The sequence below is a fragment of the Ambystoma mexicanum genome, chromosome 6p, assembly GCF_040938575.1.
Source record: "Ambystoma mexicanum isolate Mex_15411 chromosome 6p, UKY_AmexF1_1, whole genome shotgun sequence".
NCBI lineage: Eukaryota > Metazoa > Chordata > Amphibia > Caudata > Ambystomatidae > Ambystoma > Ambystoma mexicanum.
Window position 1 is genome coordinate 496,046,656 of NC_090935.1, and position 14,296 is coordinate 496,060,951.

Below are 14,296 nucleotides of genomic sequence, written 5' to 3' on the forward strand. Positions count from 1 at the left end.
CCTGGTGAGGATTGACTAATCTTGGAATTTTGGCCCTGGGGTCCTCCTGAGGCCCTTCTCTTATTCTCTTTGGAGTGGGAGGGTTTTGGGCATTCATAAACCTCTCCATTCTTTCCATGCAGATATGGAGCCTTTCCATGGTTTCATGGGGTACCCCTGAGCGGTCTAGTGGGGGAAAATTGGTGTCTTGTAGCTGAAAACGACTCGACCTCTCCCATAACGTCGAGGAAAGTGTCCCGTCGCCCTCCGAAAAGCCTTCAGGTGTGCTAGGAATCCCTTCGACTGAAGGAGATCTGTCTTTCGGCGTACGCTTGTGGGCGTCGGCTACCACGATCCTCGCCAAGCTCTCAGCGACTCGTTTTTCAGCGGACAGCTGTGGTTTCGACGTTACGGGTGTCGAACGCTCTACGGCGGCATGCGCTTTCTGCTGATGCGCTCCGGCCGATGATTTGGGGGCGGCGCCCTTATTTGCCGAAAGCCCAGTCGCTGGTCGCGGCTGCGAGAGGGGCTTCGAACCCGAACGGTCCGAGGAGGCCGCCGGTGAAACCTGCGACTCCTTGGGCGCTGATGCTCTCTTTGCCTTCGGCAAAGAAGAGCCATGGGTTGTGTGCATGTGTGGTCTTGTGTGCGTCAGTGTCGCCGGGGTGTTCATCCCCATAAGCAGGGCGTGAGCCGAGCCCGTCGGGGCCGGGGACAGACGACGAAGCGCGTGTGCGCTCTCTAGGGGGGTTTACGACTTCCGTAGCGGAGGTCGTGGTATCACGTTCCTCGTCACTGTCGGAGGTAGCGACGGTGGGTGGAGCGTCGGCCTTCGACATAGCGTAGGCCACCCACCTTTTGACCCTACGGTCTTTTAGAGTCTTCGGCTTAAGAAGCCGACAAGCCGTGCAACCTTCCTCCTTGTGATCGAGGGGCAAGCAGCGGTTACACCGTGAATGCTTGTCCTTCCAAGTAAACTTGCCCTTGCAAAGCGGGCAAAACTTAAAGGGTGTCCTCTCCATAGCCGAGGCAATAAAACGTGATAACCACCCCAAGGGAAAGGAAGGGGAAAAGGAAAGGCATTCTCAGAAAAGAATTAGAGATGTCCCACGACCCCCACTCTCCCTACTGTATATGGCCTGCGAGGCCAGGCCACGTGTTCGGCAACGCCGAAGGATCTCCTCCGCTCGTCCCCTCCGTCGAAGATCTTGCTCGGCGGAGACAGCTTCACAACATAGTCGAGGGGGGGATCGATATGTTCTATATTAATATAGGAAAACGACAAAAGGTCGAGGAGACGAAATCTGCAATGTCTCTCGAGGAGCGCCGCGTAAAGGCGACCAGTAGCTGGGCGGAAAAAAACAATCTGAGGGACCTCGACGCGTGAGGGATTGTGGGTACAACACGTCACTATAGGGATAGTGTTACAGACACGCCTTGTCGACGTCCCCTTTTCGACTACGAAAAACAAAATGCAATATTCCGCAGTGACCACTGGATGTCGGACCTATGCACAGCATGTGATTCTAAGCAGATTAACAAACATCAGAAATGTGTATACGGTTTTCCCCGTAGTGTAGTATCCCATGCTCCCGTGCCAGTCGAAGGATCATGTCTCTGTCCCTATAACTAAGCATTCTTGCAATTATCATGCGGGGCGGCGCTCCAGGTTTCGGCACCGGGGCCAGTGTGCGGTGTGCACCTTCAACTAAGAAGTGATCGGAGAGGGAGTTTGCTCCAAAAAGGGTTTTGAGGAGTGCCTCAACTCGTGTTTCCATTTTGCCTTTGCCGAATGACTCCGGAACCTCAACTATGCGTACGTTGTTCCTTCTTGAGCGTGATTTCAAATCCTCGAATTTGTTCTGCAGCCTATTCAAGTTCTCTCTGATCTGGGCAATGTCTTGGTCATGTCGTGCGACTGTCTTCCGTTGTTCCAAGTCTATTCTCTGCCTCTGTTAGTCTCAGGTCTTGTTTATCAAGTCTGGTTTTCAGAGACCCTATGGTCATTACAATGTGGTCCAGTTTCACATTCAGGGATAAAAAGACACTTTGGACTATATTGGTCAGGTATTCAACCCTGTCTCCGTTCTCCACAGTCACAGGATTAGTTGTCGGCGGCGGTTCCATCTCGCTGCCCCCCGCCTGGCCGCTAGTATATGAATCCATTGGCCCTTTCTTCTTAGCTCCTACTCCATCGGCCATCTTGTCTTGCTTCCTAGTGTTCCCCATACTCCTGTAGTCAGTTCACGGACCTGTGGTTTCGGGTGTTCAGGCAACCCCAGTACTTCGAGGTCCACACGTGTAGCTTCAAATGCGGCCAAATCGCAGCCAAGGCTCAATGACCCATACACCGGGGTCGCTGGAGGAGTTAGTCAGGGATATATCCACCTCACCTTGTCCCCTCAATGTGTCCGCCTCACAGGCCAGCCCTCTGCGTAAAGTTCGTAGGGATCTCTGCACCCCCTGCTACCTTGTCGCACTCCCGCAGGGAGTCAGGCCGCCCAGCCGTCACTCGGCTCGCCGTATAGCTCCAGCAGTCAAGCGGGGGCCTTAGGGGGCTGCGCGGGGTGTCCACGAGAGGGGCCGGCCTTGCCCGAGTTGTGTGTCGTGAGGGCAGGTCTGACTCGCCTCTAGCCGCAAGGTTTCCAGCAGTGCGGTGTGGGAGCCGCCGCTCATTGGGTGGTCGCGACGTCAGACCGTTACTGAAGTTGGGCTGCTCCGCCGCAGCTTCGGTCGTTTTTCACAGGCTTCGCTCTCTATGGCCCTTTGGCTAGAGTGTCAGCGGCTCCCAGTAGTATTCCTCTGGTTCCCGGGGTCGGCGCGCGCCACAGCTCCGCCCCGCTGGAACCGCCGAGCATCTCTGCAACCATGGCCCCGCTCGTTCCAGGATTTTCAGTGCAGATGCTGCTACCCTTGACACACGTTCCGGTGTGCTCAGCTCCCCATTGTGGGCTCCGAAACAGGATCAATTTAGTCAAAGGATGATTCTCGGGCCGGAGCGTTCTGATCAGGCAGCCATTTCCGAACGTGCGCAACAGCACCCCCCCCAGGTTACAGAATGTCAGACCATTTAAGAATCCACATTAAGGAAGAAGTCAACAAGATGCTTGATCCCGGGGTAATATAGCCACCTACAGGTCCATGGCCTAGTTCAGTTGTACTAGTGCCAAAGGCAGGATCCAAGGAATTGAGATTCTGTGTGGACTATAGAGCCCTTAACGCAATCACGAAGACTGATGCCCATCCTTTACCTAGGACAGATGAACTAATGGACAAGCTTGGTTCAGTCAAGTACCTCAATACATTTGACCTAACATCAGGCTATTGGCAAATAGCTTACAGACCATGCTAAGGAGAAAACTGCATTTTCGGCACGAGCAGGCCTCTACCAGTTTAAGGTTATGCCCTTTGGATTAAAAAAATGCACCTGCTACATTCCAGAGGAAGGTGAATCAGGTTCTGAATGGGATGGAGGACTACTGCATGGCATACTTGGATGACATTGCAGTGTTCAGCCCTACTTGGAAAGAACCAGTTGACCACCTAGGATATGTATTGCAGGCTCTTGAGCAGGCCAATCTGACCACAAAGGCAAGTAAATGTCAAATTGGTCAGAGTAAAGTGGTCTACCTTGGACATGAGGTAGCGGGAGGTGAAATAAGGCCATTGCCTAGCAAGGTACAAGCTGTACAAGACTGTGCCACCCCTAATACTCAAACCAAAGTGAGCCTTTCTAGGTCTCACAGGGTACTGTAGGAACTTCATAGAGAACTATGGGTCTGTAGTTTCACCCATAAATGTGATCACTTCACCCAAATTCCGCAAGAAGGTCAGGTAGAATGAGGAGTGCACAAAGGCATTTGAAGGATTTAAGAAAGCCTTTGGTCAAGCTCCAGTCTTAAGAGCTCCTGACGACAGCCAATCCTTTATTGTACAGACAGATGCTTCCAATATAGGTACAGGTGCAGTTCCGAGTCAGCTGGATGAGAAAGGCAGGGAACACCCAATCTGGATCATCAGCAGGAAGCTGAAGGAACCTGAGACAAGGTGGGCAAGCACAGAAAGAGAATGTTTTGCCATTGTGTGGTCTTTGAAGAAGTTTAGACCATACTTTGTGATTCAAACAGGACACCAACCATTGAGATGGTTAATGCAGATGAAGGGGAGAATCCTAAATTGTTAGGATGGTCAATTAGCCTACAGGGGTTTGAATTTACCATTGAACATAGATGAGGGTGTATCACCAAAATGCTGATCTCTCCACGAAGTATGACCAGACTTGTGTAAGGAGATTCATTCAGGGGTGGATTAAATTCTCCTGTCCCTTAGTCTGGGTGGGGGGGAGGTGGGTGGCCCATGACTGTTGGGGAGACTTCTCACATTTGCTAATTCCCTCTACCTTAGAGACCCCCAGCAACTTTGCTGGATTTTGAGGACTTGATTTTCTTAACCTGGAGAGAGTGAGACCCTTTTTCCACTCGCTCATGTATTTAATGTGATTTTATACACAGTTTCTTTTTAGTTATGAGTCTAACCAACTCCATAGGACTCTTTTACAATTGTGTCACAAAGCACCTTCAGTGCAGTGACACAGGGAAGTCTTTCAGATTTCCCAAGGTTTAAATACCTTCTCTGGGATTGTTAGGCAAAGATTGTATGCAGTACCCTCTGGCAACACTACAAACAACTAGGACTACAGGTATAGGCAACCCAACCGTTGGTATACGCTTGTACTACATAGTGTTGGTAGCGTGTTGAGCAGCAAGGCTCATCTCAAGAGGGAAATGTGAGCTGTAGTGGAGTTACACAAAGATTCACAGTTACAGGTATTCAAACAAACTCTTACACTCAAGGTTTCTTGCATAGACAATACTTTATCAGTCAGTTATAAAGACTTCTTCAAAAGGGAGCAATCACACAGTAACACACAAATGTACTTCAATACTTTACACTGAATTTCTGGATCAGACAAGGCCCTTTTGGGATGGCCCACAGATGCTGTAGTCACCTGTGGGTCTAGGTTGCAACAAGGGTGCTGGGGACATTAATACCTTACTGTTGGCATTCAGAAGATGTAACAGTGGGGGGTAAAACTGTGAAGGCACCCTTACTATATTACGAACATTCACCAATAAATTTGTTAGGGAGGGATCTCCTGAGTAAACTTAATATGACCATATCATTTACCGAGAGAGGAATAGTGTGTTCTACACCCGGGATCTGCCCCTTGCGTGCGATGTTGGTAGTGCAAGCCTACACAACCACACAGGAAATACGAGGGCTGCCACAAAATGAGGAAATGTTTATTGAAGGGCTAAAGACTTTGGCCCTCATAATTCCAGAGCTAAGAAGAATGGATTGGAGGGTTCCAGAGGAGTTCCTTTTCCGCCCTATAGTGTGTCCCAACGCAGCACCAGGATCAATGGTATCATTAGACTTGCACGCTGTACAAGTATCAGCGAAAAGGATTGCTGTGATTGGAGTGGACAGGGAAGGGTGTGAATGGTGTACAGTACTGTGTACAAACGGCAACATCGCCCTACGAGAGTTAACAGATGAGGATCTATTTTCAGACACAGAAGGGGATGGTGAGATAGTAATGGAAATAGCAATGCCCTGTGACATTTTGATTCAAGCCAGGGAAGCCCCTGTCCAATTGATGGCAGTGGTAGGAGCACCGCCGTCATTTTTTGATGACGACATGAGGCTCGTACCAAACAATTTATGGACAACAGGCCCCCATGATGTGGGGCTGTTACACGGAGTACAACCTGTGGTAATAAAACTAAAGCAAGGAGCAATTTTGCCCCGAGTTAAACAATATCCATTGTCCCGTGAAGCTGAAGAAGGGATAAAAGAAACAATAAATGCACTACTAGCACAAGGGATAATAGTGCCTTCAAACTCCCCATGTAACACATGTATTTATCCAATCAAAAAAGCGAAAGGAGGGTCTTGGAGGATGATACAGGACTTACGCCCCCTCAATGATGTAATTCAGAAGGAGTTCCCTCTAGTCCCGAACCCTGCATCAATACTATGCAGCATCCCGGAAGTGGCATCACATTTCACAGTAGTAGACTTGAAAAACACATTTTTCTCGATACCTCTGGCTGAAGAGAGTAGATACCTCACAGCATTCACACTGGGGGGTAAGAGATATGAACACTGCAGACTACCACAAGGATACTGTGAGAGCCCGAGCATATTCAACCGCATATTGCATGAAGACTTGGGAAACCTATCAGTTGAGAGTACGATTATTCAGTACGTAGACGATTTATTAGTGTGTGCACATGACGAGGTAACATGCAGAAAGGATTCAACAACGCTCCTGACCCTGCTGGCAAACAAGGGGTACAAGGTAGACAAGGAGAAGTTTCATTACTGCCAGACAGAGGTGTTATACTTGGGACAACTCATATCAAAAGATGGAAAAAGAATAATTCCCGACAGGGTAGAAGCAATAAGATCAGTAGGAGAACCCACAACAGTGAAAGACATGCAGAAATTTTTGGGGATGTGCAACTACTGCCGAGCATGGATATTAGATTATGCAGCATACACGAGGCCCCTCCTACAAGCACTCAAGGAAGCACAACAGGAGAATAAAAAAATACAATGGTCAGAAGAAATGAGCACATCATTTCAATCATTGAAAGAGCTAATTTCAAGCGCTCCAGTGCTAGCAAACCCCGATTATGGACGCGAATTTTACCTATTTTCACACTGCAAGGGAACACTCATGACAGCTGTACTGACACAAAAGACGTCCCTAGGACACAAGCCATTGGCATACTATAGTGGTACTTTGGATGCCGTGATGCAAGGCCATTTCGCTTGCGAGCAATCACTAGCTGCAGCCGCGATTGAGAAAAGTGCCACAATAGTAATGGGTTGCCCTGTGACATTGTTTGTGGAACATTCATTATTTGCAATACTTGAGAGGTCAAAGAGCACACTGACAACACAGCGGGCGACAGCCTACGAGATTCTATTGTCTAGCGCCAATATCCATATAGTGAGATGCAAGACAGTGAACCCCGCCACATTCATTACAGAAGCGTGCACACTAGAGGACATGCAGAACCACGATTGCGCAACCTACACAGGAGAAAGAGGGGAGGACACAGTGGTGTGTGAGAACGCTCTAAGCGAGGGGGAAGTGTACTTTGTGGATGGGTCTGCATCAATTGACGTGGACACGGGAGAGAAACACGTTGGCATGGCAGTAGTGAGGTTAGAAGACGGTGAGTATGAAACACTAGTACAATACCGCCTCCCATCACATTACTCTGCACAGGCAGCAGAACGGATTGCGCTCATAGAAGCACTACATGCAGCAGAGGGTTGTGCAGTGACAATATACACAGACTCTGCTTACATGACGACGACAGTACATGGAGGTCTAGCAAGATGGGGGCGTAGGGGATTTCGACGGGCAGACGGAACACCAGTACAGCATGCAGAATTATTGAAAGAGCTAATTGAGGCCCTACAAAACCCTACTGCAGTAGCCATAGTAAAATGCCAAGCACATACATCCAACACAGACGTTGTGTCTTTGGGGAATGCGGCAGCGGACGCTGCCGCCAAGGAGGCTTCCTATTTTCAGAAATATGACGCAGGTGAGTAAATGCTTCAGCATAGGAGAAACGAAGAGCCCCCGGAAGGGTACAACATGATGCCCATATCACAAATACTAGAATTGCAGGAAGGAGCTAGTGCAGAGGAAAAATTGATGTGGACAAAACGGGGGTGCAGCAAGTCGGGAACCGACCTGCTGTGGCGACAAAATAACTCAGGGAAAGTGGTAATGCCAATACAGTTACTAGAAATTGCATTTCAACAGCTACACTTCCCTGCACATAATACCAAACAGCACATCGCAGCAGAAATACAGGAAGAATGGTTCGTGCCCTGTCTCCAGGAGCATGTGTCTCGATTAGCAATGGAATGTACAACATGCCAAATATACAATTCAGGAATGACATTACGCACGCTTCGGGGAACAATTCCTAAGCCCATTGGTCCATTCAGAGAACTGCATATAGATTACGCAGACATGGGGGAAAGGTGTAATGTCGCACGGTACATGATCGTGGTTGTGTGCCCATTCTCAAGGTGGGTGGAAGCTGGACCATGTGCACGGCCTGATGCCAAAAGCGCCGCCAAGTTCCTAGTGAGGGAAATATTCCCGCGCTGGGGAATTTGTGACGTGATTCGCTCAGACAATGGCACTCATTTTGTAAATGAACTTTTCAAGGAAGTAACTGCATTATTGGGAATAAAACACAAATTGTGCTCGATTTATCATCCTCAAAGTAATGGCATAGTGGAAAAGATGAACGGACTGCTAAAGAGCAGGTTATCAAAACTCTGCTTTTCATTGAAAAAGAACTGGATCTACTGTCTGCCCCTTGCGCTATTTGAACTGAGAAATCAGCCTAGTAAAGATCACCATTTGTCCCCGCACGAAATAGTGACTGGGAGAAGAATGCACACAGCACACTCCCCGCTGTGCGAACACTCAGATGCACACAGAAGCGCCGCGATATTAGGAGAAGAATTCACGGACTATTTGAAAAAACTAACAAGAGCAGCGCGTGTAATATCAAAGCAGCTCTCCCCACCCTTCACTAGAGAGGAGGGAAACATAACAGGGTCCGTCACAGAACCTGAGCAGCAGCTAAGCTAATGCCGGGCGAACTAATTTATGTCAGGAGTTTTGTGCGTTGATGGAATGCACCACGGTTCCACGGCCCATACGAGGTAGTGTTCTGCACGCCCACAGCTGTAAAAGTGAAGGGCTTGCGGTACTGGATACACTTGACAGATGTGCGAAGAGCTTATAATAATGTGCAAGAGGAGGCAGATGAGGAGGCACAGACAACAGCAACCAATTTAACTGAATAAAATATCTGAACATCTACTTGTGTGTGTGGCAGCAATGAACACTAATGGGAAAGTGGCTGATGAAGTATTGTTGCATTCTCTTGGTTATTTGTTTTTTGTTTTGCCCTATTATGTGATTAATGAAATGATCAAATTATGACTTGTTAACACCCTTGTCTGTGAATTCCCCTCCCTAGAACCCTACCCGCTTCCATTACCCGTCAACATATAACGGCACTAACGGTGCCAACAAAACGTTTACATGCATGCACTTTTGTATCTTAAACAGGAACTACCATGGCATCTAACAGGCAGCCTGCAACGGATAGAATTAGTAGAATGAGAGAAATATTAAATGAGAGATGCAGATATTCGTATGAGTGCGGATTATCTATATGTATTACAATGTTTTTATGCTAATGTTTGGCTTGGTTACATATTGGTTTATAGCGTTCATCTCTATCGAGATGAACGAGGGGGGAGGGATTAACAGCACTAGGACTAACAGCACTACTGGGACCAATGTAACTACAAGTGACAATACGAGAGAAGGTGATTTTCTGGTATGGGATGGAACTAAACTTGTATGGGGTTATCACACCACACCAGCCAATGCTGTCGTATCAGAAAAGAAAGAGCCACAGGGTGGAATGCAAAACAACGCAGTGTCTCCACCAGTGATGTATAGGTATAATGCTCGCAGTTTAAATGACCGAAATCCATCTGCAATATCGTGGTTATATGATACCCCCACCAGTCAACCTGCCCCCGTCTTAAAAAACAACCTGCAAGAGAAACGCAGGGACGAAAAGGAAAAGATGATAGCAGCACACGAAATTTTATATGATGAATGGGCCACGGGGGGCGGGAATGAGAAAGGGGGGGGGTCTATTTTATCCTTCGCCCAGGAAGTTGGGAAGTACATGAGGAACAGGAACAAAAGACGAAAGAGGGAAGCAGGGAGGAGGAAGTATGATGAGTACTATGGGTTAGGTCTAGATAAGATGGAAGACCCACGACACCCCCACCAAACAAATAAGTGGTATGCAGATATGAGTGCCACAGCTAAACAAACAACAAACGAGAGCCGTTATGTCTGCTCCTTCATCCCTCACGCTTCAGGTACACCCAAAGTATTGTTACCCAGAGAGTTGCCAATTATAGATGCCCAATGTCTCCTTCATCTCACGTTATGCAGAATTAAGAACACCTTCCAGGCACACGAAGTTACTTTTCAAATGCTGCAGAACGAGAAAACGTGCTACCCAAAAACAGCAGGGGTGGTATGTTTGAAAGAACCATTTTTTGTAATTCAAGGGACACTTTTTTCTGATAACAAGTGGAAAGATGAAGAAGTAATGTGCAAGGCGGAAGCACTGAGAGGTGTGGCACCAGAGAAATTGCAGTGGATCGAAGAAACATGCACACCAGTATGGAAAGAGCACATTTCAAAACTAACTTGGGTAACCGTCATTGAAAAACCTTTCAAGCTACAGAGCGAAATATACTATGAACTATGTTTTAAAGGAGAGGGGAAGACCTCCATGGGAACAAACAAGAACTGTAACAAGACCCTAACCATCCCAGATCTGAGGAAAGGGACAGCGGCCCTTATGGACACGTACTGGGTATGTGGCAACCAGGCATACCTACACCTCCCCCCGTCGTGGAGTGGCAGCTGCTCAATGGCCACTCTACACTCAGCCCTAATGGTAATACCGGAGAGCCACATCGACGGGAGCAAAAAGACACAGGAACGCCGGCAACAGAGTGCAGCCCAGCCAACTGCGGAGTCGCAAATGTACGTCCTATCTTCCGGAAGCGAGGGAGAAGTGCTCACCCGTAACAGACGTGCATCAAACTACATATCAAAGGAATCATCAGAACTATTGGCCCAGATCCCAGATAAATATCGATTATTCAGCTCAGCAGAAACATTCTTTGCCTCACTGATCTCAAGTGTCCAAGCAAGAGCAAATGCAAAATGGCTCCAGATAACACGCTGGGAACTGATTCAGCTGGCGAACGAAACTGAAGAAGGGTTTAACGTAATCAAAGTGGAACTAAGAGCTTTATGACTGATGACCATGCAAAACAGGTATGTCCTGGACCTGTTGACGGCGATGGATGGAGGTGTTTGCCGAAAAATCAGAAGTGCCTGCTGCACTTTCGTACCTTCTGAAGACGCAGAAAATGGCTCCCTGTCCCATGTGATCGAAGCAGTCCACAACCTAGGAGAAAAAATGAAAATGGAAGGTGGGGCAGAAGACAGTACATGGTTCGATAACATCTTCTCCTGGGTCCCCTCATGGCTTGGAACAACTGTGAAATTTTTGATGCCAGCTGTGGTGTTCCTCCTTTTAATTTTTTGCCTGTGCCAGGTGGGTCTTCGGGTTTGTGCTAACGCAGTACCAAATGGTGCAATGATGGTGACAATGGGCAACACCCGTGGGACAATACAAAACATGCAGGAAGTACAGGTCCAAACAAGAACAGATGACACACCAAGATATCAGCTAGTGCCTATCTATCACGACAAAGATATCATAGATAAAGCATGGCACACCACCTTTAGAGAGCCCCGTGTATTAGAATGGTACCAGGAGGTGTGGGTAGACTTGGCGGGAGATGGCGGATGTATCTACCTGACTTGTACCCCAGATGAATATGCCAGAAGAGGGGAAAGCTTACGGGGGGTGTGCAGAGCATGGATGCCCATAAAAGGCACACCTGCATGGGACGAGGCAGTGATGGACGAAGCGGAGTGTAGGAGGTTGGAGGAGTTAAAGTATTCGTTACTGAAGTAACGAAAGGGGGGAAATGTAGGGGAGGAGTGGTCCAAAAGACCCCCCCCTTGCCTACATCCTCCACCCCGGGTGAGGGCCATGGCTCATCAGGCGTTCCCTCCTACCACCAGGGCCCTGGTGGTGGATGGCTCACCTGCTGAAGACATTGCCCGCACGTATTAAATCTAGCTCAGAAACCATTTTCTGTCTACTTAAGATGGTGTGAGCCCAGCGCGCTGCAGCGCGGCCCCCACCTTCAGAGAGTTCCAGTCCTCCCTGTCTCCGCAGCACCATGGTAGATCCGCTGCAAGCACGTTCCCACGAACAAGACGGGCATGATCTAGTGTAATACATTAACATTGTAACAGCTCACCTTCCGCAGTGTATCACTGCTTCCACAATGACCCGGTCAGCAAGGCCTGGGCGATGGGAAAATCTGTAGAATGGTCATCTGCTGAAAGCAGACAGGTACCCAAGTATGAATGTAAGAAGCCACTTTTAACACATGTATCCTCTCCATACAACCACTCTTACTAAAGAAATCTGTGAAATAGTGTAATTATCGTACATGACACCAGCCGTGAAGGACCCACAACCCTGCAGGGGTGTACAAATGTTAAAAGCATTTCCGGGGGATTATTCTTCATAAGTACCACTGAAAGCCCCACGGCCCGCGGTCCCACACCACAACTGAACTGATGCTGCTAGAGTACACAAGAAAACGAATGTAACCATACCCATGACACATGTGAAGAGTGTGCGAGAATGCACTCGTCACACATGTATATCTAGGCCCCTCATGTGCCATCTCCGACACGCACAGTGGCGGGTTACTTTCTATGTACTCCACGAACCCTAAAACTACCTCACTCACTGCAAATGTATATGCATATAACTAAATACTGTAGTTGTTAAGACATAGTGTATGAATAAGGTGCTCAGACTGGGTATAATCGAAACACATCCAGCAAAGTTTAAATGCATGTTTCAAAATGATTTGAATAAGTATTATAGAGTGTTCAAATGTTTGTGATGGTTTTACCTAAAATCGGCAACACACAAGGGAGATACCTTTGTGAACTGCATGCAAGGCCGTTCCCCCTCCCACCCTGCGAAGGCTGCCAAGACATGAGAGCAGAGGCCCGCGCTGCGCTACTACGCCTCCCCCAACCAGACTGGAGCCGCTTCAAAGATTTGTAGCCCCCTCTGCAGCACCCAAGGCCACGGCCCGCCACCTGCACTATTTACAGCACAGCAGTAAACCTCTGCCTGAACACACACTTCTAACGGCGCCCCTTCGTAAACCCACAGCCCACCGGATCATCTTAGACTTATGGCCCTGTGCAATCAGGACACCCAACACTCTGACAACACACAGCAGAACATCCATAACTTCTAACAAGGCAGAAAGACCTGCACCGCCCGTCCCAGGCCCTGAAGCTTAGCCCCGGTCAACAGGACACTGGTAACCATGTCCTGACGTATTACCTCCAGACCCCTCAAGGTACATTCCTCCTGTGTTGCATTAACCTGTAGAATAACCTATTGGAAGATTTACTAAAGAAGATAATATTGCAATGACTGAATGACTGCGGTGTGCATGGCCCAGGGCAAATAAGTCAGGAAAGGACATTCATCTCTGACACTGGCCACGATGGCACAACACCACCACCCGGATGAACCCAGCCAACCTGCCAGGCCCAGCCCAACCCGCGAGGCTGACCAGTGACGTCTTCCAGCCAAAGCCAACCACATCGCAGCAGCACCTATAGTTAGTCGTCGCCACCCAATCCCACTGAACTTGTGCCCCCTATAGTGTGTAGGTTCTCATGACGTTTTCTGTAAATATATACGCCTGTCTTTGCTATTGTCAGACAGAGCGCTCTTGGAGTTTTGCAGAGTTCTTTGTATGCCCTATTCTGATTGATAAACTCCCATTTAATCTCACCCGCACTCTGTCTTGGCTTGATTCCCAATTTGGGAGAGTCCTTTATTGTCTCTCATTGCGGGGAGGATCGTGCTGGTTGGGGACGCTTGCCTTCAAAGGCAAGGGCCATTAGAACACAAGAGATTACAAATATTCTTTAGCAGTGCAGATACTTAGCGTTTACTCAACTGTCATTCAAATTCAATAGGGTAAACCACAGTCAATAGGCAAAAGTCTTGGATAGGATAATGCACTTCTGGTAAGTAATGGAAAAGTCTTTGCACAAGTTCTTTGGTAAAAAAGAATCAAATGTAGGGCCACACCAATCTAGTGTCCCTCTCCCTGGCTCTACATTTTCCAGCAGCAACTCTGAGGAAATTCAACTAGCTCCGAGATGGGTGTCCAGGTGGCTTATTTCAACTCAAATAGAGAAGTCGTCCTTGCAGGGCTTCTCTGTTGATGCAAACTTGGCGATTCGGACATGCAGCAGGCCTTCACTGGGCAACCCAACGGTACAGGAGTTGCAGCAGCTGTCCTCTTCAAACTCTTCTTCGGTTCCTTCATCCAGTGAAGGACTCTGCCTTTCAAGACAAAAGACTCGCCTTTTATACAGTTCTCTCACATTCATTCTAGCCGAGCTGTCACTCACCCAGCAGGGTGGCTGTCCTTGGTGGACAGCCAGCCAATCACCACAAAGTGCATTTGGGTC

General features: G+C 48.3%; 1 protein-coding gene across 4 annotated transcripts in view; it reads right to left on the minus strand.

Annotated features, from left to right (window-relative positions):
- The window catches only part of MIER3 (MIER family member 3), a 465,034-nt gene that overhangs the window by 81,483 nt on the left and 369,255 nt on the right, over positions 1–14,296 (minus strand). The window lies entirely within an intron of this gene.